The following is a 23,089-nucleotide window of genomic DNA, read 5'->3' on the forward strand; positions in this document are numbered from 1 at the left end:
TGTTCTCTCCATTGCTGTAAGTGAGGTGTTAAAGTCTCCTACTATTATTGCAAAATATCAATTAGTTCTTTTATGTTTGTTATTAACTATTTGATGTATTTGGGTCCTCCTATGTTGGCTGCATAAATATTTATAATTAGATCTTCTTGTTGGATTGTCCCCTTTATTATTATATAGTGTCTGTCTTTGTCTCTTGTTATAGTCTTTGTTTTAAAGTCCATTTTGGGGGCACCCGGGTGGCTCAGTGGGTTAAAGCCTCTGCCTTCAGCTCAGGGTGGCTCAGTGGGTTAAAGCCTCTGCCTTCGGTTCAGGTCATGATCCCAGAGTCCTGGGATTGAGCCCTGCATCAGGCTCCCTGCTCAGCAGGGAGCCTGCTTCCTTCTCTCTCTGCCTGCTTCTCTGCCTACTTGTGATCTCCGTCTGTCAAATAAATAAATCTTAAAAAAAAAAAAAAGTCCATTTTGTCTGACATAAGTATCATTACTCCAGTTTTCTTTTCATATCCATTAGCATGCTAGATGTCTCTCCATACCCTCACTTTCAATCTGAGGTGTTTTGGGGGTCTAAAATGAGTCTTTTGTAGGCAGCATATATATAGCTTCTTTTAAAAAAATCCATTCTGAGACCCTATGTCTTTTGATTGGAGCATTTATTCCATTTACATTCAGAGTAATTACTGATAGATGTGTAGTCAGTACCATTTTATTACATGTCTTTTTATTGTTTCTGGAGATTTTCTCTTTTCCTTTCTAGTCTGTCACTTTTGGTCTTTCCCATTCAGAGTTCCCTTTTTCTTGCAGCGTTGGTTTAGTGGTCATGAACTCCTTAACTTTTGTTTGTATGGGAAACTCTTTATCTCTCCTTCTATTCTAAATGACAGCCTAGCTGGATAGAGTATTCTTGGCTGCAAATTTTCCCCATCCAGCATGTTAAATAGATAATGCCACTCTCTTCTGTCTTGTCAAGTTTTTGTGGAGAGATCTACAGCTAGCTCTGTGGGTCTTCCCTTGTAAGTTAGGACTTCATCTTGTAGCTTTTAGGATTTTTTTCCTATTACTATATTTTGCAAATTTAACTACAATATGTCTTGATGTTAGCCATTTTGATGGGAGTTCTCTGTGCCTTCTGGATTTGGATGTCTGTTTACTTCCCCAGAATAAGGCAGTTTTCATGTATTATTTCCTCAAATAAAACTTCTGCACCCTTTTCTCTCTTCTTCTTCCAGGATTGCTATAATATGAATGTTACTACATTTGATGGAGTCAGTGAGTTCCCTAAGTGTATTCTTGTGATGTATAGTTCTTTCTCTCTTTTTTCAGCCCTATATTTTCCATTACTCTATCTTTTATATCACGTATTCATTCCTCTGCTTCTTCCATCTCTGCGGTCATCATTACATACAGTCCATTTTGAATCTCAGTTTTTGCATTTTTAATTTCTGACTGTTTTTTTAACTCTTTTATCTCTGCAGTAAGGGTCTTCCTGATGTCTTCCACAGTTTTTTTGAAGCTCAGCAAGTATCCTTATGATTATTCTTTTAAATTCTTCATCGGGCATATTACTTATATCTGTTTTGATTAGATCCCTGGCCGTGACCTTTTTATTGTTCTTCCTTTTGGGATAAATTCCTCCATCCATTTTGTCTAGGTCTCTGTCTTTTTCTCTGTGTTAGAAAAGCCTATTATGTTTCCTGCTTTTGAGAGTAATGGCTTTATGAAGAAGAGATCATACAGTGTCCTGGACCTGATGCTTCAGTGAGTTTCTCTGGTGTATGCTGCGCACTCTGCTGTTGCGTTTTTGTTACTCTATCCCTCAGGTCAGTTGTCTGCAGAGGCTCTTCTTGTCTGCAGTGGGAAGTGATCACATCCTTGGTCAGAAGGTGGCAAGATTTAACTAGGTGTGCTCTGGTCTGCTTGTTAAATGAGACCTGATGCTACTTGCACTAGAACTGAAGCTTGCAGAACTACCACTCAGTTCTGGTGGGTATACATGGTGCATGGGGGGTGGGGTTCTGTTGGTCTGTTGTGGGAGGGGCCCACTGCACTGGGCCCTAGGCATATTTGCTTGAGAAAAACAGTAGCAGCAGAGTGCAGGAGGGAGCGACTTGGTGTAAGCAGGTTAGGGAGCTAGTGTTGGTGCTGTGCTATTTCCTGCAGTTGGTTTATGCTGAGGCATGGGGGAGGGAAATGGTGCCAACCAATTCCTTTGTACCCAGAGAGGGGTCTCTGTGCTTGCTGCTCTCAGGGAAGCCCTCCAGAAGAGTGAATAATTTACCCCTCCTGTGTCCCAGGCATTTTTCAGATCTCTGTTTTTACACTGTCTGTCTTTGCCTGCCTGAAGCAGCATAGTATACTTCGGGCTCTATCCCAGCCAAGCCTGCTGATTTTTACAAAACTTCAAACTTGAGGGCGCCTGGGTGGCTCAGTGGGTCAAGCCTCTGCCTTCAGCTCAGGTCATGGTCTCGGGGGTCCTGGGATCGAGCCCCACGTTGGGCTCTGTTCAGCAGGGAGTCTGCTTCCCCCTCTCTCTGCCTGCCTCTCTGCCTACTTGTGTTCTCTCTCTGTCAAATAAATAACTAAAATCTTAAAAACAAAAATAAAAACAAAAACTTGAGAATGTGCTGTGGAGGGCCCTGTGCTGGTCTTCCAGGGAAAGGTCTGTTTGTGCTAGAATGGATACAGGTTTGGTGAGAAGGGTGTCAGAGTTCAGGGGCGTAGGATTTGGAACAAACAGGTTAAACAGTGTCTGGGTTAGCTGCCCTCAGCAGGTGTCTCTGTGCATGTGCTGAGGGATGGGGAAGGCAAATGGTGCCCATTGGCTCTTTTGTCACCAGAGAGGTGTCTCTGCGAATGCCACCTCCCACACAGATGCACTCCAAGAACAACAAATACTCTCTCCATTGACCTTAGGTGATCCTCAGATCACATCATCTGTCCTGGGTTGCTTGCCTGCCTTCTCTCCAGGAGTAGGGCAGCACCCTCAGGTCTCTACCCCAGCCAAGCCCACCCACCTCTCAAACTCCTGTCTTTGAGCCCCACTGGTTGCAAAAACCCAAAAATCAGTCTCTCACTTTCCCAGCCAATGGCTTTGGGGAAGTGTTCTTATGCACATCCCTCTGCACTCCACTATCTCTCTGCAATTTTAACTTCTGATTTATTTCTCTGTCTTGCCAAAACACCTAGCCCTGTGGAGGTAAGAGCTATATCTATTTTGTTCATTGTTAATGATCCCATCATGTAGCAGAGCATCTGGCACTTAAATATTTGGGAAATGAGTGGACAATTGACACAGTTAATAAGGTAGTGTATGATAGGGGAGTAATAATTAATTATTCATTAATTACTACCTAGGACCATAATTGTCAAAATTTAGCTAAAATGAAGCAGAACTGCATAAAATCTAAATCATGGTCAAGACTCTTTTCCTACATCAATGATATCAGCAATGTATTTCTTTATACTATTACTAACTTAAAAAATGTTTTATTGAGGTGCAACTTACAATAAGATGTGCAAGTCTTAAATCTAAAACTTGACTGATTTTTGACATATGTACACAACTGTGAAACCACTACTCATATCAATAGGTAGAACATTTCCAGCACCCCAGAAAACTCCCTTTGCCCTCTCTTCCGATCAATATTTATTCAAAGATAATCATTCTTCTGACCTCCATTACCACAGTTTTGTTTGCCTGATTTTGAACTCCCAAGTATTAGGATCATGAAATATGCATTTTACATATTTGGCTTTTACTCAACATCACGGTGAGATTTGTTCTTTTCACTGCTATATTCATTCTATTGTATGAATATGGTTTACTTTTCCATTCTACTGCTGAAAGACATTTGGGTGTTTTTAGTTTGAATATTATCAATAAAGCTATAATGAATATTCTCACATATATCTTTTGGTGGACGTAGCACTATTGTATGTTGAGTTTAGCAGGAGAGGATTTTCTGGGTCATAAGATATGTATAAGTTTAGGTTAAGTGGATATATTATTAAATATTTTACCAAAATCATTACACTAGTTTATACTCCCATCAATAAACATATGAGAGTTCCAGTTGTTCCACAACCTTGATATTACTTCATATTATCTTTTAGTCACTTATAAAAGCTTACAGAGTCATCTGAGATGAAAATTGAAATTACAAATTACTATGATATTATAAAACTATTCAAAATGGGCTTCCTGAGGTTGTTAATTTTCAGGCATAAAAGAGTAAGAATGGCTGATATTTACTGAGCATGCGCTACTTGCTAGGATATTTGGGATACTATACATAGGTTGCCTCATTTAATCATCACAACACCTCTGTGAAGTAGATACTGTCATCCCCATATATGGATGAGAAATGTGTAGCATAGAGAGACCTATCATTTAATCACAGACTTTTAAGGAACTGTCTGGAAGTGCCTGTATAGATTAGTTAATGCAACCACTGGTATTGACAAAGCCAGTTCTGAGAGCAGAATGCATTATATCAAAGGAATCACCCAGTTTGTTAGAGGTAGAATGTAGACTGACATCCAGATCTCCTAACTTCTCATTTAGCATTGATAACAAATCAGTAATGCACAACTATATAATATTAACAGTCATGAAAACAAACACACTTTGAAAAAGTCCTTCATCCCTTCAGAATTTAGCTATAATGGTTTTAGTTTGTAGAATTGGTTCACCATGTTCTAAAATGATTTTAAAGATTCAGAAAAGGTCATATAAGAAAAGGATTCATGTTTTGTGGTGCCATAAGCTAATACAATTGAGGAGGACTCATTAAGACAACATAAAGAAAATCTTACTTTTGTCAATGCTACAAAAAAAATGTGAACTCGTTACTGGGGCCTGTTGATAGCCAGCTTCACATATGAAGATTCCCACCGCCCACCTGTTTTCCTTGTCTCCTGGTATTCATGCCCTGGTATAACTCTTCACTCTTATTGTATTGGGGTTGGTCTGTGAGACCAACAGAATTCAGCAGAAGTGATGTCACTTTGGAGGCTAGGTTATAAAGGACATTATGACTTGGACCCCTTTATCTCAGATCATTCATTCTGGGGGAACTCAGCTACTATGTCATGAGAACTGTCACAGAACCCTTTGGAGAAGAGCCACTCAGAGAAGCTGCTCCCAGATTTCAGACTCTCAGGAACTGTGTGAGATAATAAGGTTATTGTTTTAAGCTGATAAGTTTTGGAGTAATTTGTTATACAGAAATTGCTAACTCATACAGGCCCCTAACAGGGCTTCAGAAAAGTCCATGCAAATGAGAGGCCTAGAAGTTTAAGTTTCCTAACTTTTATGACAAATTGGTCTTTGCAGGGTCAGAATGCAGGGGCGTAGGATTTGGAGCAAACATGGTTTGTTTAAATGGTTAATTGTTTTTTTAAAAAAAATGGTTAAGCTTACCAAATTGTTGTGGCATTGACAGCTAGTTTTCCACCAAAATTTGTTCTTTCTTTCTTCCACAGCAGCTGTAACTAGGTCATGCCTTTCTAGCCACATATTATTACTATTTGAAGTTATGTATGTATGTATGTATGTAATTTCTGCAGGCAATGTGGGGCTCAAACTCTTGACACCAAGATCAGGAGTCACATGCTCTTCCGACTGAGGCAGCTCGGTGTCTCATTTTTTTTATTAATACTACCTGTGCAATGTTGTACCTTTGACAGAGCATAAGATTTGGAGGTATAAAACCTGAGTTCAAATTCTGTCAGTTTTGCATGCTGTGACCTGGGATAAGTTAACTTATCCAGTTTTTCTCCATCTTCACCTCCATCATCTCCATCATCACCTATATTGCTGAACACCTAGGTGCCCTAAATATTTTGTATTCTAAACCTATCCAGGAGAGTTGTAAGCCAGATGCATAGCAAGTTTGGATGAATGTGTTTGTGTTCCTGGGACAGGGGAAGGTGTGACTGAACATGATGGTGTGTTCAAAACTAGACTGAACATGGCAGCTGAGCTAAAGTGAGCCAAGAGATCAGGATGGGAATCCTGGAAAATGCTTTAGTGATTTTGTTTTCTTTGCCATGAAGATCCCTACAAGGGATCTTGTGATGTCACCCTACAAGGGAATGTGTGACTTATTCTGAATTAAATTCCTGGGAAGATATGATAATTACCTCATTTGGTGTGCTTAGCCTAACCCTTCTGTTGGGGAACTCCTACTCCACTTCCCATGGCCCTTGAGGCATTGTCAGTTGCAGTGTTCATTCCACATGACCAGAAATGTCAATAAAAAGCTTCCCTATCACATGGAAAGAGAACCTGTCAGGAGAGGGGAGATGGAGATGGAGACAGGCAGCAGTGAGTGAGAGTCTGATTGGATATCTTGAGCTCCTGGATCCATCTGTGCCTGAAGCTACTACTCCTCAGACTTCCAAGCCATGTGAGCCAATACAATTCCTTTTATTGCTTATACTTATTTGAATTGGGGTTTTGTAACTAAATGTGTCCTGGCTAATATAGGAACTTTTGCAAAATGTACATGCTCTGTGTCTGGAGTTTCTGATGCAGTTGGGTCTGAAATGGGGCTGAAGCATGTGTGTTCTTTTAAAATTTCTCTAAATTCTACCTCCCTGCCCAAGTAAAGAACCACTACTTTTTTTTTTTTTTAAAGATTTCAAGTTTATAGGTCAGATTTGATCATATTCAGTTCATGGCACGTTATCATCATTGGTTCATGCAATATCTCGTCTCCTTTTGTTTATTTCATTTTCTTGCCATACTCCACTTCTATTATCACTCCCCACAAAGACCATCATTCTAACATATTAAATGAGTGTCTTCTCTTTATATCTGCTTTTGTAAAATGTGTTTTATTGTTTTCTGTGCATGCATTTCTCAGTTATAAAAACAGTGCTTTGTTATATAGCCTATTCTGCTTTTTACTTTAAAGAAATTAATGGACTCTTTTTTTTAGAGTAGTTTCAGGTTTACAGAAAAATTAATCAGGAAGTACAGAAAGGTCCCATGTACTCTCCCCACTCCCAAACCAGTTTCTTCTATTATTAACATCCTGCATTAGTGATTAATTTTTGAACTTCAGCTGTCCTAGAAATGAATAATAGGACAGTACTGGGTAAGGGAGGTTTTGACTCCTAATAAATGGCAATGCTTTTCCATGAATGGAAATAAAGAGATGTCTTAGAATATGGAGACAAATAACAACAAAACTCCAAAGTCTATTATACAAATAGATGCTCGATCATGTAAAATTTTCTTTCCCTTCTGATTTTAAAACTCTTAACTCATCTTCAAAAAGAAAAAGAACAGAAGTCATTAGAAATATCATAGCAAAACTGTAAGCTCTGTGATTTTATAGTTGTGAGAACTAGTTTCAAAGTAAGTTTTCAATTCAATTATTTGAATTAAATAGAAAACTGTTTATGAGAGGAAGAGTCAGCATCTGAAGAGAGATGATTGAAGTTCTTCTAGTGGCAACTACTATGTGAAGATGTCATAGGGCACCAAGGTATCTACAGGAAAAAGATATTTCTGTCTCTGCCATTGAGGGTGTGGGCAAACAGGCACACAACATTTCTGGGGAACGCTGGTAAACACCTCTGAGAGGCATTTTGGCAGAAGCAGTCAAATTTTCATACACAGCTACCCTCAGATCCAAGGAAATCTTGTTCAATTTGGACTCAACTGGAAGTTACTTTTTCCCAAAAGGAACTAATCTGGATGTAAATCTTACTGAAAGCCTTCGTGGGAACAGAGCACAGAGATTCTGATGAGAGATAGATACAAAACTGTGCGTATGGAAAAGCTGCTGTTCCCTGGCAGTAAGAAGCTGGTAGTAAGTCAGCATAATGCAGTCGAGGAATGCTAACCCCACAGAGCCATCATCTGGGGAGATATCTTAGTAAAAATCTTAACTTTGAGTAATTGCAGATGTAGAGTTTTAGAATTTTTAATGACTTCTAAGGAAGGAGTTTTTCCTGGGCAAACTGGTCTGTAGCAAGAAGAGTGCTACTTGGAGGGGGGTGCCTGGGTGCCTCAGTGGGTTAAGCCTCTGCCTTCAGCTCAGGTCATAATCTCAAGGTCCTGGGATCAAGCCCCACATCAGGCTCTCTGCTAAGCGGGGAGCCTGCTCCGCCCCCCCACCTGCCTGCCTCTCTGCCTACTTATGATCTCTGTCTGTCAAATAACTAAATAAAATCTTAAAAAAAAAAAGAGTGCTACTTGGAGGAAGATCAGTAAAGCCTTGATACTGAGTCAAATACAGTTGAGAATGGAATTCCCAGGAGTTGCTGAAGAATTTCCACCACTTCTTTAGTGAAGAGACATGGGAACGGGGCACACAGAACTCTGCAGGATATTGACTATACTCTTTGGTGTGGGCATAATTAGTGAACTGTGTTCTTTTATACTGTGATTCAGTCAATTTCAACTGGTCTGTATTGTTTTCATTAAGCCCCAAGCTATAGATAATGACCCCAATGATGGACCCGGATAGCACTTGCAGTCAGTTGCTCCAGTGAGGTGACCTGGTGCCCTGTGGCCTTAGCAGCACGGTGCCTGAGTGTTCTGTCTGGTGTGCTGCCTGTTACAATGGCACTGGGCAAGAAGTGATGATCATGGTGACTCTGGTCCCACAAAAAAGAAGCACTTTGTGTTTAGCCTGTTCTATTCCAGAAGGCAAGGAAGTATGTCATGTATTAAAGAACTAGTTTTATAGGGGTGCCTGGGTGGCTCAGTGGGTTAAGCCGCTGCCTTCGGCTCAGGTCATGATCTCAGAGTCCTGGGATCGAGCCCCGCATCGGGCTCTCTGCTCAGCGGGGAGCCTGCTTCCTCCTCTCTCTCTGCCTGCCTCTCTGCCTGCTTGTGACCTCTCTGTCAAATAAATAAATAAAATCTTAAAAAAAAAAAAGAACTAGTTTTATATAGTGAGTAACGTTTAAAAGCACTAAAGCTCTAAAGCACTGGTTCTCTAAACTTTATTGTGCATCAGAACCACCTAGAATGCTATTAAAACACAGAATGTTGGGCCCCACTCTCAGAGTTGCTGATTCAGTAGGTCTGGAATGGGATCCAATACTGTGCATGATAAACTTTCGTCATCTAGAACATTCACAAGTTGAGTTTCTTATTCCTCATGATGCTGAACTTAAAACTTAAGGTGTTATTGCCAAGTGATATGAAAAGCAGGATGCTCGTTACAACTGTCCCTGCTTCCTTTCCTGTACCAAAGGCTTCTGGGACCACTTTGCTGTACTTCCTCCATCCTCTGCCAACACCCACCTCTAAATCAGAATCTAAAACAAGAATTTCACACTTCTCTGTTATTAATTTCTCTCTTCTCTTTCCTCCAGTTCCTGGTACTAACATGTAAGTGTAAGGACTAATATATGGCAGTATATAATTGAGCAATTGTGTTTTAGGAGTTCAAAGAAAGGGACAATCTAGAAAGACCCATGATCGAATTGAAATATAAGCTCGACCTTGACAAAAGGATGTCATTTGGCTAGGCAGACAAGAGAAAGCATACATTTCAGACCAAGGCAGCATTGTGGGCAAAGGTCCAGAAGCAAAACAAGTGTAGAGACAGGTCTGAGAGAAGGTTGTGTGCTGGAGAGAACTAAGAAGGAAGACTGAACAGCTAGGGTGGGCCAGAGGGCCAGGCAGAGCTCAGAGTGGATTTAGTAAGACATGGGAAGGTGCTGAAAGTTTTACAGTGATTAAAGGCTTTTTCAGGCAGATTAGTTAGGCAATGGGGTGTGCAATATGGCTGGACAGTGGAGGCCACCTAGTAGGCTGTTCTAGAAATCCAAATCTGTATAAGCCAGCACCACGTTCTTTCTTACAGCCTGAAATGCATTTAATTCACAATCTAAAACATCCTTAGAAATTACCTCAGTGTGTCTGAGCAAGCTGGGCCATGTCATGTTCTGCTTTTCTTTTATTCAAACTTTCTAAAAATCACTTTCACTTATTTTCAATACTTAATATGTAATTGCTCAAGCAAATATCAAAGAAAGCCTTTCCAAGTTTAAAACTCTATTCTTCCCATTTTACATTGTTGGTCATTATTCCCAAACCGACCTTTAATTTCCTTGCACCGCCTCACCTTCTCAGCCCTCCAGGCCTTTTCTTTCCAGTCTCAATAACCTTTCTCCTCATTTCATAATCTAAATCTAAATTATCTTTACATTCTTTTCACACCTGGCCTACTTTAGAGGTAAGCATTTCCCTTTGCCTTATGATTAGACTCACAAAAATATACAGTGACAGTTGGGTTTTCCCTCCAATGTTGCTTCCATTTAATTTATGTCATATATGATTCACAGATGATCTCAGGATAGAAATGGAGTATGTCCATTGTTTGAAGGTGGAAATAGCAGCACTGTCCCCTGTTATATGTGTAATCACATTTCTCTAGGTCATACTGATGAAACAGCAGCATGTGGCTCAGTCTAAACTAGCAAAATATGGAGATCCCAGGCCTCAGATCTTTCACAGAAGCTTTAGGGTGTCTTCTTCAGCGGGCATCTTCCTGGCTCTCATGATCCCTACTTGCCCTCCTGATGTCAGCTCTGTGCTTCCCACTACCCGGATACCCCTCTCACTCCCAATACAGGCATATTTGTGGTTGCTCCTTAATTCCATTCTTAAGGGCTGTCAGACCATCCTTCTCTCCTGGACTACTCTCTTCCCGGATGTGCTTTGTGGTCAGTGGCTCTGTTCTTTATTACTATCCCTTTCTAGGATCAAAGCCTGAACTAGAGGCTGGGCTGAGCTGCAATCATGGGGACACTCATTGTGCTGCCTCATAGCCATCCTCCCTTTGATCTCTTCCGGCACATGCAAATCAAGCATGTGTGCCCCAACTCTCCTCACAGGGAATAAACAGAATGGTGAATTACACTGCAACATTTCTATAGCTGATTTCATAAACTCTGGGCAGTTTTATCATGGTTTCTGTAAAATTTTGTCCTTGGGTAATTTGGAAATGATGACAAGGTGCATTTCTCCACTCTTCCTGTTTCTTATTCCCCACCCTAGATACTATACACATGGCCTCATTGGGGTCTCTGAAGTTCTCATTCAAATCAGGTGAAGCTCTGACAGCCCCCCAAATACCATCAAAATGTCTAAATTTCCAATGTACACAAATTAGATCCCATTCATTCACTCAAAATATATTTTTTTGAGCATCTACTCTGTGTCAGGCATCATTCTTAGAACTTGGGTGATAGCAGTGAACTAGGCAGGCAAAATCTTTGCTCTCAGGGAATTTATATATAAACAAATAATTTCAGGTAGTGATAAGTGCTGTGAAGAAAATAATACAAGGTAATATGGTAGACAGTGATGGTGGGGGAAGTCTTGCTGAGGAGGTGACATTAATCTGAGACTTCCATGATAAGGGAGAGGTGGCCATGAGAAGTGCTGGGTAAAGAATACTCTACAAAGGAGGAAGATTAAGTGTAAAAACCTGCACTGGAAGTGGGAGGCCAGTGAACCTGGACTTATAATCTAAATGGAGGATGGGTTGTGAGGGAAGTGATGGAAATGAGATTAAAAAGGTAGGCAGGGGTCCCATGATATAGGCCTTGCAGGACTAAATAAGAAGGTTCAATTTTATCTGAGTGCTATAGGAAGTCACTGAAGCCTTTAACCAGTGGACGATCATGATCTAAGGTTGTTGTTTTTTTTTTCCCTAACTAGTGTTTTTTTTTTTAAATTAAGATGTAGTTCACATAACATAAACTTTATCATTTTAACTGTACAGTTTACTGGTTTTAGCATGTCATAATGAGTGCACCATTACCACTAATTCAGAATATTTGTCACCCCAAAAAGAAACCTTGTACCTGTTAGCAGTTAGTCTCCTTTCCCCTTTCCTCAGGACTTGGCAAACAATAATCTGCTTTTCATCTCTATGGATTTGCCTATTCCAAACATTACATAAATAGAGTCATACAGCCTATTGTGCCTAGCTTCTTATGCTTAGAATAATATTCCAAGGTCATTTATGTTATAGAATATAACAGTATTCTGTTCCTTTTTTGTGGCATAATAATATTCCATTGTATGTATAGACCACATTTTGTCTATCCATTCATCTGCTAAAGGACAGGTGGGCTATTTCACTTTTTTGACTTTTATGAATAATGTTGTTATGAACACTTGTGTAGAAGTTTTTGTATGAATATATGATTTCATTTCTCTTGGGTATATACCTAGGGTAGAACTGCTAGGTCATTTGGTAATTCTGTGTGTAACTTTTTGAGGAACTCCAAATTCTTTTCCAAAATGGCTGTTCTGGGAAAGAGCAATTTTATATTCTAACCAGCAAAGTATGAGGATTCCAATTTCTCCAAATCCTTGCCAACACTTGTTATTTTATGTTTTTGTGATTATAGCCATCCTAGTGGGTGTGAAGAGGTATCTCCCTGTGGTTTTGATTTGCCACTTCCCTAATGACTAACAATGTTGAGAGTCATTTCATGTGCTTATTGGCTGTTTATATTACTTCTCTGAAGAAATATCTAAGTCCTTTTCCCATTTTTATATTGTGTTATTGGTCTTTTTATTACTGAATTGTAAGAGCTCTTTTTATATTCAGGATACTTGGCCCTTATCATATGATTTACAAAACCGTTCTCCCATTCTATGGGTTATCTTTTCACTTTCTTGATAATATTTTTGACCTTATATAAATTTTTAAAAAATCATTCTGGCTATATGGAAGATGGACTATTAGGGAGCAAGAATGGTGGCAGGGAGATGAACTGGGAACCACTGCAGTGATCCAGGCAAGAAAGGACAATAGCTTGGATGGTGGGGAAAGTTCTGGCTTTAAATCATCATTGTCAGTTCTAGGTATGCAGGGCTAGATCAGCTGTCTGCAGTTTTGCTACACTTTATATTGTTTTGAGCTCAAGAGAGAAAACTGTAACCCAACTAATATTCATGTGGCTTGTCCACAGACTCAAAAAACATCTCCAAGGGATGCCTGGGTTGCTTAGTTGGTTAAGCGACTGCCTTCCACTCAGGTCATGATCCCAGGGTCCTGGGATCAAGTCCCACACGGGCTCCTTAATGTAACCTCAAGTGGCTCTGGATTTGCTACACAAGTCCTGACCATGGCTGTAGATTCTGGAGATCCAAATTGCAAATCTCACCCATAAAAAGATGCTAAACTTTGTTAATAAACATGTATACAGGAATGGAAAATTTTAAAGTAAGGAGAATGTGCTATTTTAAGGGTTGAGGTAGAAAAACAACTCAAAGGCCTGTGCCTGGGCCCTCCATCCCTAGCAATGAAGCTTCCTCAGGCAACCAAGGAGAAATTGGGGTGAAATGAAAGTTATGCTTTGTTCTGACTATAAGGGCAAAGAAAGTGGAAGAATGAAATCAAAATAAAGCATGAAAAGATGATTAACTGGAGAGAAGGTGAACTTTTTTCTTTTAAGAGAGAGAAAGAGGGAGAGCAGAGGGAGAGGCAGAGGGCAAGGGAGAGAATCCTTCTCAGGCAGACTCCACACTCAGTGTGGAGCACAACTCCGGGCTTGATCCCAGGACCCTGAGGTCATGACCTGAGCCAAAATCAAGAGTTGGATCCTTAACTGACTTAAGCCACCCAGGCTCCCCTGGAGGGTGAACTTTTTAAAGGAAACTCTCTTAGTCTGTTCAGCCTGCTATAACAAAATACCATTGGCTGGGTGGCTTATAAAAACATATTTCTAGCAGCTGGGAAGTCCAATATCAAGGCACTGGCAAATTTGGTGTCTGGTGAGAGAGCCCACTTCTTGATTCATAGATTGTTATCTTCTTACTCTGATCTCACCTGGTGGAAGGAAGCTCTCTGGGGCCTCTTTTGTAAGGACACAAAGCTCATTCAGAAGAATTCCACCCTCATTACCTTAATCACCTCCCAAAGATCACCACTTCCAAACATCATTTTATTGGCCATGAGGATTTAAAACAATCTATAGTAGAAACAGAATGAGAACTTAGTGGATAGACTAGACATATAGGAAGATCAACATGAGCTCTTGGCAATAAGGATGGATATATACAAAAGGAACAGGAGGTGTACTGGGGTCTAACTGTTCATAAAAAGGGTATTAGAAAAGGTAAAGATGTTTTTAACTATTACTTGTTCAGGAGTTGTGACTGAGCCCATTAAAAAACAAAAGAGGTAAGATCACTGATTCCCTGCTCACAAGAAACCAAATAATGAATGAACTCAGAGGTTCCTCTGAAAAGAGCAGATGAAGAATCCACAGTAAAAGTACTGAAGAACAATCTTTTGAAGACTGAGGTAGTCCTACCAAGTGGCCATAAAGGATTTGTATAGATTTGAGAAGGGAAGACTAGGAAGAAAACCACATTATACTGAAATCATTGTTATATGGGTTTGATTCAGAGATAGACAATTAATGCAGGTAGCAAGGAGATCTTGCCTGTACCCTGAGGACACATTACAGAGTAATTTATGGAACTGGCATTCTAAGGGAAAGCACACCAGAGATGAGAAATAAAAATGGAAAGCCAGACAGAAATAACTGAGTCCAGGCCCAGATTGGATGTTGATTTGATGGGGAAATATCTTCCAAGTGGTGAGAGCCTGCTTCTTGGTTCATAGACTGCCATCTTCTCACTCTGATCTCATCTAGTGAAAGTGAGCTCTCTGGGGCCTCTTTTGTTGGGGCACTAAGCTGATTCACAAGAGTTCCACCTTCAATACTTAATCACCTCCCAAAGATGACCACTTCTAAACATGATCATATTGGCCATTAGGATTTAAAACAATCTATAGTAGAAACAGAATAAGCACTTAGTGGACAGACTCGATACATAGGAAGAGCAACATGATAGTCATCCAGCATGGGTAGGAAAAGGTGGTCAAGATTTGTTTAAACAGCATAGATTCTGGTAGACTTAAAAAGTATTGATTTCATATTCTTCACTAAGGTAGGCCTATACACATCAAATGCTAGAGGAATATATTAGAAAAACTATTTTGGGGGCCAGAAGGCAAAGAGAAAACAAATAAAGGAAGGCCCCCAATTCTAGCCCTATGTGTGTTAGAAAAGAAAAGGGATCAATTTAAGAAGTAGGTTCAACTTTTAGAAATACAATTGAGTCCCTGCGGAAGTAGCAGGGTAATGGCAGAGGGGAATGAATCAGTATAGGCATATACTAGTACATCAGTTATCGATGTCCTAGACACAGATGCTTTTCAAAGCCTGGAATATACAAAAGTTGACAAAACAATGAATCAAGGAGCCCACTGGAGAAGAACTGATTCACAAAGACCATGAAAAACATAAGCTCTGAAGCATTAACCAGTAGTTCAGGGATCTGGTAAGAGTGATGCTTCAGCTGAATCAAATATGACCACTAGGCAAAAATCTCTTTCCCAGACAGATTTTATAGTCCTAACCAATTTAATAGCAAGGAGTTATAGAAGCACATTCTGTAGTCTAGGATCAAAAAGGCCTCCTCACAGGTTGTTGATGAGACTCAAAATTACTTTAGTGTCCGGATGCCAGAAACATGAGCTAAAGGGACAATGCAAAATTAGAGATTATGACTATGTAGAAAGGCAGGCACATGTCAAATAAAACCTAGTGAGTTTATTTGCATGTTTCTAACTTTGCAAGATTGTACTTGCAAATGCTACTATCTTAGAAAACTATGCATAAAGCCCCAGCACCCCTCCCATATGAAGATACATAGTGTCAAAATTAACTACTAGATGGAAGATTGACCCTGATTCAGTATAAATTCAGAGACTATGGATTTCAGGTAACTAACCTAGACTCACTGGCATCATGAAGAGGTTAAACCAAGATATTTTCTTGACCTCATTGCCTTTTGTCCAATACTACTGAATCTGTTAGGGTCTTTGTTGACACTAACTCTGGGGTCTAGAAACATCATTTTATTTATGATAAGATTCAGTTGTTTTTCTAGATTTGGCGGGTTGGGGGGCCAGTGTTGTGATGGTCGTTGATGTTCTGTTAAGTCTTGGAGTCTCTAAACACAGGACATCCCAGACACGCAGTCAGTATGCACCCTAAAGGATCTATATCCATGCCACAGAAGACAGCCAGGGTTGGAACTGCCAAAGACACCCCAGCTCTACGTGGCAGTAAAGACCCTTCTAGCTGAGAGTAGGCAGAAATAAGAAACCAGAAAGGATTAAGTCTGGACTTAATTTCTTTGGATAGTTAACTCACAAGTGCAAGAGAATATGATTTTGCACTTCAATTCTTTTAACCTCTGAAATCTTTGGACTAATTTGCATGGAATTTAATTTTTAAATTTAATTTCCTCCCAGGAAAATCCATAAGAAAAGGCAGTTAAGATTACATTTGGGACTTCATCTGTTGATGACATTTTTATGATTTAAAGATATTTATGTTGTTATTTTCCCTCATTGCCAAACCTTTGATGAACTACATTAAACAATGTGTTTGGACATATTTTGGGAAGGGAAATAGAATATAGAAAGAATTTTTAGCCTTGAATGCAGGTTTTAGAATTAATTAATGTGTTATTCTGACTCATTTCAGAGCCTCCCAGAATTAAAAAGAAAACACTGCCCACCAGCATCCCAGAAGAACTATAGTTGGTGTTGGGGGAATGGTCTTTTGAAAGTCGAGGACCTGGATTGCCCTGGTAGACTGTTAACTTGGTCTCCAGGGGCAGCCACACCACTAGCTAATGGTTAAGCTTAATGGGGTAAGAGAAGAAAAATCTGGAGAATGTTGGAGGAGGGGAATCTTCTTTCCTGTGACTTCTTGGTAACCTTCCTGGTCTTTCCTCCTCATCACTCTCTCCTCCCAGAACTTGTCAGACTTACTGCCAGCACAAGCAGTGCTGGCCGTGTGCCAGCAGGCTCCTCTCCTGTCTCCCTCTTCCTTACTCTTGGAGGTTGGCCTGCCTGCTGCACACGTGTTCCACCCTGTTCTTCCATGCCATTAGTATTCCAAGAGCTGCACTCTGCCCTGCACAGGGCCTCTGCAGTGACCTACAGAGCCTGCAGTTTGGGTAAGAAGCCTGTCTAGCTGTGGGTTCACAATTTTAGGATGCATCCCCCTACAGGTAGCATGAGCCATGAATATTAGCTGTGTTACTGATAAAGGTCATCTTTTGATTGTCATTTGTGTGACTTCTGTATTTGCCTTTCAGTTGGTTCTTAACTTGGGCTGGGAACTTAAGTATCATTTAAACCTTTACCTCTGTTAGAATTACTGTAAATTTTAGGAGGTAGAATTGACAGGGCTTGCTAATTAATTAGGTGTGGAGTATGAAGGAAAATGGCAGATCAGAGATGAGTCCTATGTTTCTGGCTTGTGTGAGTAGGTAAATAGTGGTGCTTTTTCATGATACAGAAGCCCTAATTCTGAGATTAGAGGTATGTATGAGGTGAGAATGACTAGTGTGTGAGAGGGAGACTGTACCCATGGTGAGGGATTTAGGGGAGGGTGGGTTGGCACTATATATACAGTGAGAATGACTTAGTAAGGGTGGGATGGGTTAGAGATTGGGAGAGTGAGTAGCTCATTGATACAGTTCAGGTAAGAAACAAGGTCTTCAAATGGCGTACTTGGAATAGAAAGGGGGACTAATGTAGGAATGGAACATGGTGACCAGCTGGATATGGATAGAGGGATGAGGGGAATGAGAGACACTCCAAGGTTTTAAGTTTATGAACTTGCCCATCCAAGTTAAATATCTGGTGGTGACAATGTTGATTTGATGGATTCTGTCATTTTAAATATGGTAACTCTTAACTACAGTGAAGGCATGCAGGATGTAGGGAAAGAAAAATAAAAAATAAACTTCTCAAAAGTGTAAATCTCCTATTCAAAGAAAAAAAGAAAAAAGAAGAAACTATCCAAACCTATGGAATCAGCCTCTAAGGTCAATCTTTTTGGTTGAGACTGTCTTCTTTTTAGATGTGATACACTATATCAGGGGTTGGCACACTTTTCTATAAGGAGCCAGATAGTAAGTATTCGAGGCTTTGTGACCATGTGGTTGGTTGGTCACTGCTGTAAGTACTCATCCTTGCTGCTGTAGAGCAAGAGCAGTCCTAAACAATAGGTAAATTAATGGGTATGGCTGTGGCCAATCAAACTTTACTTATAAAACAGGCCATGGGTTGGATGTGGCTCACAGCTCATAAGTTACAGTTTGCTGACTTCCACAACTTACATAATACCTTACGCATGTGGTGTGGTTACCTTGCCTTCAACTCTTAGAAGAGGGCAAATGGTGGGGTGCCTGGCTGGCTCAGTCAGTTAAATGTCCCACTGTTGATTTTGGCTCAGGTCATGATCTCAGGGTTTTGAGACTGAGACCTGCATCAGGTTCTGGGCTGAGTGTGGAGCCTGCTTAAAATTCTCTATCCCTCTCTATCTGGCCACCCCACCCCCCGCCCCGCCCCTGACCACTCTGCTCTTGTGCATGCACTCTCTCAAAAAAAAAAAAAAAAAAAAAAAAGAGGGACGCCTGGGTGGCTCAGTTGGTTGGACGACTGCCTTCAGCTCAGGTCATGATCCCAGAGTTCTGGGATCAAGTCCCGCATCGGGCTCCCAGCTCCCTGGGGAGTCTGCTTCTCCCTCTGACCTTCTCACTCGTGCTCTCTCTCACTGTCTCTCTCTCAAATAAATAAATAAAATCATAAAAAAAAAGAAAGAAAAGAATGGAAAAAGAAAAAAGGAAAGAAAGAAGAGGGCAATGGCTAGTCCCAAGACTAGTTAATAAAAGAGAGTCATGCAATGTTATATGAGGTTGCAAGAAAAGTAGTACTCTTTTGACTAATAAGGTCCTAAATTATAGTAGCAAGGGGAATATGACTCCCATATATGGATGTGTTGAGAGCCATTGGAAGAGGATTCACAATCTGATGCAAGATGTCTGATTTTTTTAAAGAGAAGGCCAAAGCAGGGTGTGGGGTGGGTGGGAGAAAGAGAAAACAAATCTTGCCAGCCCATATCCTTTTGACCACATCGCCACCATCAGGATATAAATCTTCCCTCTTCTCTCATCCAGCAGCACGAACAAGTAGAACAAAGAAAGTTTACGACTCATGCCTATGGCAGGAACTGAAAGGGTTTCCAGGTCATAGGATGAAGACAAAGGCTTGCTAGGGTTGGTGAAGGGCCCCTGCTGGAGAAGGAAGGTGGGGACCACATAGAAAGAGAAACGAAGTGAAAGCATAGTAGGAGTAGGGGAGAAGGGGGTGGGGGATGATGACAGACAAGGTGTCTATGAGAACACTTTCCATTGCTAAGGGGACATCCATGGAGGAACAACCTCAAAGACTGGTCATTGAAGCCTAGGCTAATGGACCATGCTCAGAGATGAATCCGTTTGATACGGGGGGCAATGGTGAACTTCTTTCCCCTGGTAGAGTCGTACAGTTTGGAATCTGTCTGCAGGAATGCTTGAGTTAATAATTATTTGACTGCCCTTCTGTGGTGTACATGTGTGTCTTCACTTGGCCAGAGAAGGGGCACAGATCATCCCCCGGCAACACCAGTCATTGGCAAATATGAGAGACGATGAATGATATAAATGAAAACAAGAGAAGCCAAGAGAATTCTGATGTGCTATTAGTTTTATGATCATAAAACCACAGAACTAGACAGGACTGTGAAAGAGTATCTGACCTAGTCTCCTACCCTTAAGAAAAGTCAGTCTTTCTTAATGATATGTCTGACAAAAGACCAGGCATTCCTCCTCAATAAGCCATTCCAGGTTGGTTTGTTTTTTCATTCTGGCAGCCTAGAAATTCTTTGTATCCCATAGAAATGTCTCCTAGTTTAATCCCATTTTCCCTTATTTGATCTTCTCTGCTATACAGAAAACAAAAATCCTTTACCATTTTAAGGATATAGTAAAGGATCATGTATTATGGTGTCTGAACACCAGTAATAGTCACACTACAAATCATGATGATTCTGCTAGTGTTGGCTCGATGGCCCAGATCACTTTGCGCAGACAGGGTGGTGCAGATTATAATAGACAACTAAAAAACAACCTTGTCAGTGGCTATTTCAGGTGAAAGAATTCCTATGCTTTATGAAATAAAGGTCATTTACTCCTGCATAGAAAATACTACTGTTGTAGAGCCCCAGACCGACATTTGGAAAGGAAAAGGGCCGCAAAAGCAAGCAGACATGGATGAATCTCTCCAAGTAAGAGGAGGATTCACATCTTTACTTGCGCTGGAAGTAATTTCAACAAATCCTGTTAGCAATTTTCTAGCACTCCTTTCTGCAGACAATCAAGAATTTCACAATAAGTAAATATGGTTTGCCTTTTTATTATTGCATATGGCTTTTTTGGAGGATTATTTTAAGGAAACATGCATCATAAATTATACTTTTTACAGTGTGAAAATTGAAAAGCATAACCTATTTGCTTTTAAAATCATTAAATATTTAGGGTTTCTCATAATGTGTTATGTTATATTTTTGTTGTTGTTGCTTTCACGTAAACCCAGATAAATTTACCTGATGCAAAATGACAACAAATCCTGAATCCATTCTTTATTTGATGTAGTTTTATTAGATAAAATGTTCTCTAATTGTACAAAGCTTTTATATTTATATATTTATTTGATTATTAAACACATGCCATTTTAGATACCATTTATAGTATTTATCAGGCTAGGCTAGGTTATGCCGCGGTAGTAAATTAACTCTCAAATCTCAGTGACCTAACACAGTAGAGGTTTCTTTCTTGCTCACATCACCTGTCATATTTGGATCAATGGTGAGGACTCTTCCGCAGAGTCTTTTTAAATTTTAAAGATCTTTTGTTTGATCACAATGTTCTTTTAAAGTTCAGCGTGATCTTCTCATTATTTGTGTCACTCCTCATTCACCTTTTCTTAGGTGAATTCCAATTTTGTTAGCCTTTTCTATCTGTTAGCATTCTTACGCGTAGACAAAAGAATCAACCCTAGGTCATTTAAATGAGAGGGATTTTAAGGGAAATTAGAAAGTCCAGGTAACCACTGGAAAGGCTAGAGGAACAGGTTCTAACCTACGTTACCACCAATCCCAGAACCTAACTCTCTTTGTTGCAATTGGGAAGCTACTGTTCCCACTTTTGTCCCCAGGACAATTACATCAAAACCTCCTGTGCTGGCAGAATGGATATCTGGACCCTGTCTGTTCTTCAGGTAGTTTCTAATAGATGCAACTGAGAGCTAGAAACTAAGTTCCAGAAATTCACCCTAGACTCAGAGGCTAGGGAGATTAAGAAATGTTTAATTTTAGAATTTACTTTGGGAAGACAGAATTCACAATGTGGGAAACTATCAAAATGTGGGGTGGTTTTTCAAAAGATTTGGGGCTGCCACAAATAACAGATGATTACTATACTTTCTTTTATAGAACTCATTTTCTTTGTACTTGTAAATTTCTTTTTCTGTTACAGGAGCAATATAAGTAGGGATAAGAAAGAAGCACTCCTATTTCTACCACCCTAACACGGCTACGGTTATTATTTTGGTATATTTTTTTTCTGTCCCTTTTCTTTGGAGAATTCTCTTCTATAAAACTATGTAACGGTGAATACCGATTTCCTAGTGAAATATTAAAACAGACATTTTTCCTCGTGTTGCCATTATCTTTAAGGGCATGAATTTTAGAGGCCGTGCAATACTGCAACAGTTGGAATGGCTTTTTTATGTAAATTTACTATGTAAATATAATATTGTGGTACAAGTCAATAAGTATAACTTTTCTAATTACAGTTGTATGCTTATTTATGTTGTGATTACATCAACATCTTGATGGTTATCTTATTTTCCAGTTTTCATCAAGATGTGTGACCTCACAGAGACATAGTCCAAGACTCAATGTAGCCAGGAAAAGAAATGTGACATTTTCAGGCAACTCTTTCACTTAAGTACAAAAACATAATGTTCACTCTTTAGAATCTTAAGAACAAGGGGTTTTTAGTATGTATCATCCACGCTGGCAGTCACTCTTTCTTTATGAGATGCCAGATAATTTTAAAAAATTCCAGATAACTGTTCCATTATTCATTTGCTTATGTCATCATAAACTTAATATAATTTATAACCATTATATACAGCAAAATCCAATTTTGTTGAACTACTCCCCAAAAGAAAAAGTCACACACACTATAGCCTTAAGAAAAATCCATTAATTCATTTGAAATATATGTAGTGTGCTGCACTCACTATTCCAAAGAATTCTGCTAACCACTGTATGAACACAATGATAACGTATGATTTCTGCCAAAGGAACATGTAAAGTCTCTGATCAGAAACTCTTTTCCTCAAAAAGCAGCAGTATGTTATATTGTTTTTTAAGTTTTAAGTAAGGCACTAAAAGAACATTGGATTGGTAGAATTTTCACAATTCTAGCACTGTGTGACTTTGGACAAGTTACCCAAACTCTCTGGGCCTCAGTTTTCTCATCTGTGAAGAAACATTGTTAGACTGGTGAGAGCTCAGGTTTCTCATCTCTGACATTCTAAAAATGATGAAGTATTAGCATTCTTCAGGCTGTCAGTGGTTCTCTACCACAAAAGAATATTAAACATATTTGTATTTATTATATGTATGAATATTTACACATAGACAGACACACACATACAGAAGATCTTGCTTTAGAAAACTTACAAAATGGGTATCCCATGTAAGATTCATGAAGTACTAACAGAACTTTAGAATCTATCATGAAAAGAACAATTGTCCCTGAAGTGTTAGTGATAATGCTTGTAGTAATAGAAGTCTTAATCTATTTCAATTCTGTGAAAATGCCAATTAACAGCCGGGCAAGAATCCCTCAAATGGAATCATTTAGGCTCATGTAGTTAGAGTATGCAGTTAAAAGAGAACAGTCAACATTTTTAAATGACTATTGGGCAGCCAGACTCTGAATAAGGTGCTTTTCAAATGTAATCTCATTTAATCCTCACAGCAGTCCAATGAGGGAGTTATTATTCATTGTTTCACAAGCAAGAAGAGTGAGACCCAGGAGGCTAAGTAATTTGTGCAAAATGGCAGAGCCATTTTCTCACCCCAGTCTGTCCAACTCCAAAATCCATGCTACT

At 39.7% G+C, this 23,089-nt stretch overlaps 1 protein-coding gene across 1 annotated transcript in view; it reads left to right on the top strand.

Moving 5' to 3' along the window:
* ARL14 (ADP ribosylation factor like GTPase 14) overlaps positions 1–23,089 on the top strand; it is an 83,202-nt gene that overhangs the window by 35,458 nt on the left and 24,655 nt on the right. The gene's annotated exons all lie outside the window — the stretch shown is intronic.

This window comes from Lutra lutra, chromosome 1 (genome assembly GCF_902655055.1).
Source record: "Lutra lutra chromosome 1, mLutLut1.2, whole genome shotgun sequence".
In the NCBI taxonomy this organism is placed as follows: Eukaryota; Metazoa; Chordata; class Mammalia; order Carnivora; family Mustelidae; genus Lutra; species Lutra lutra.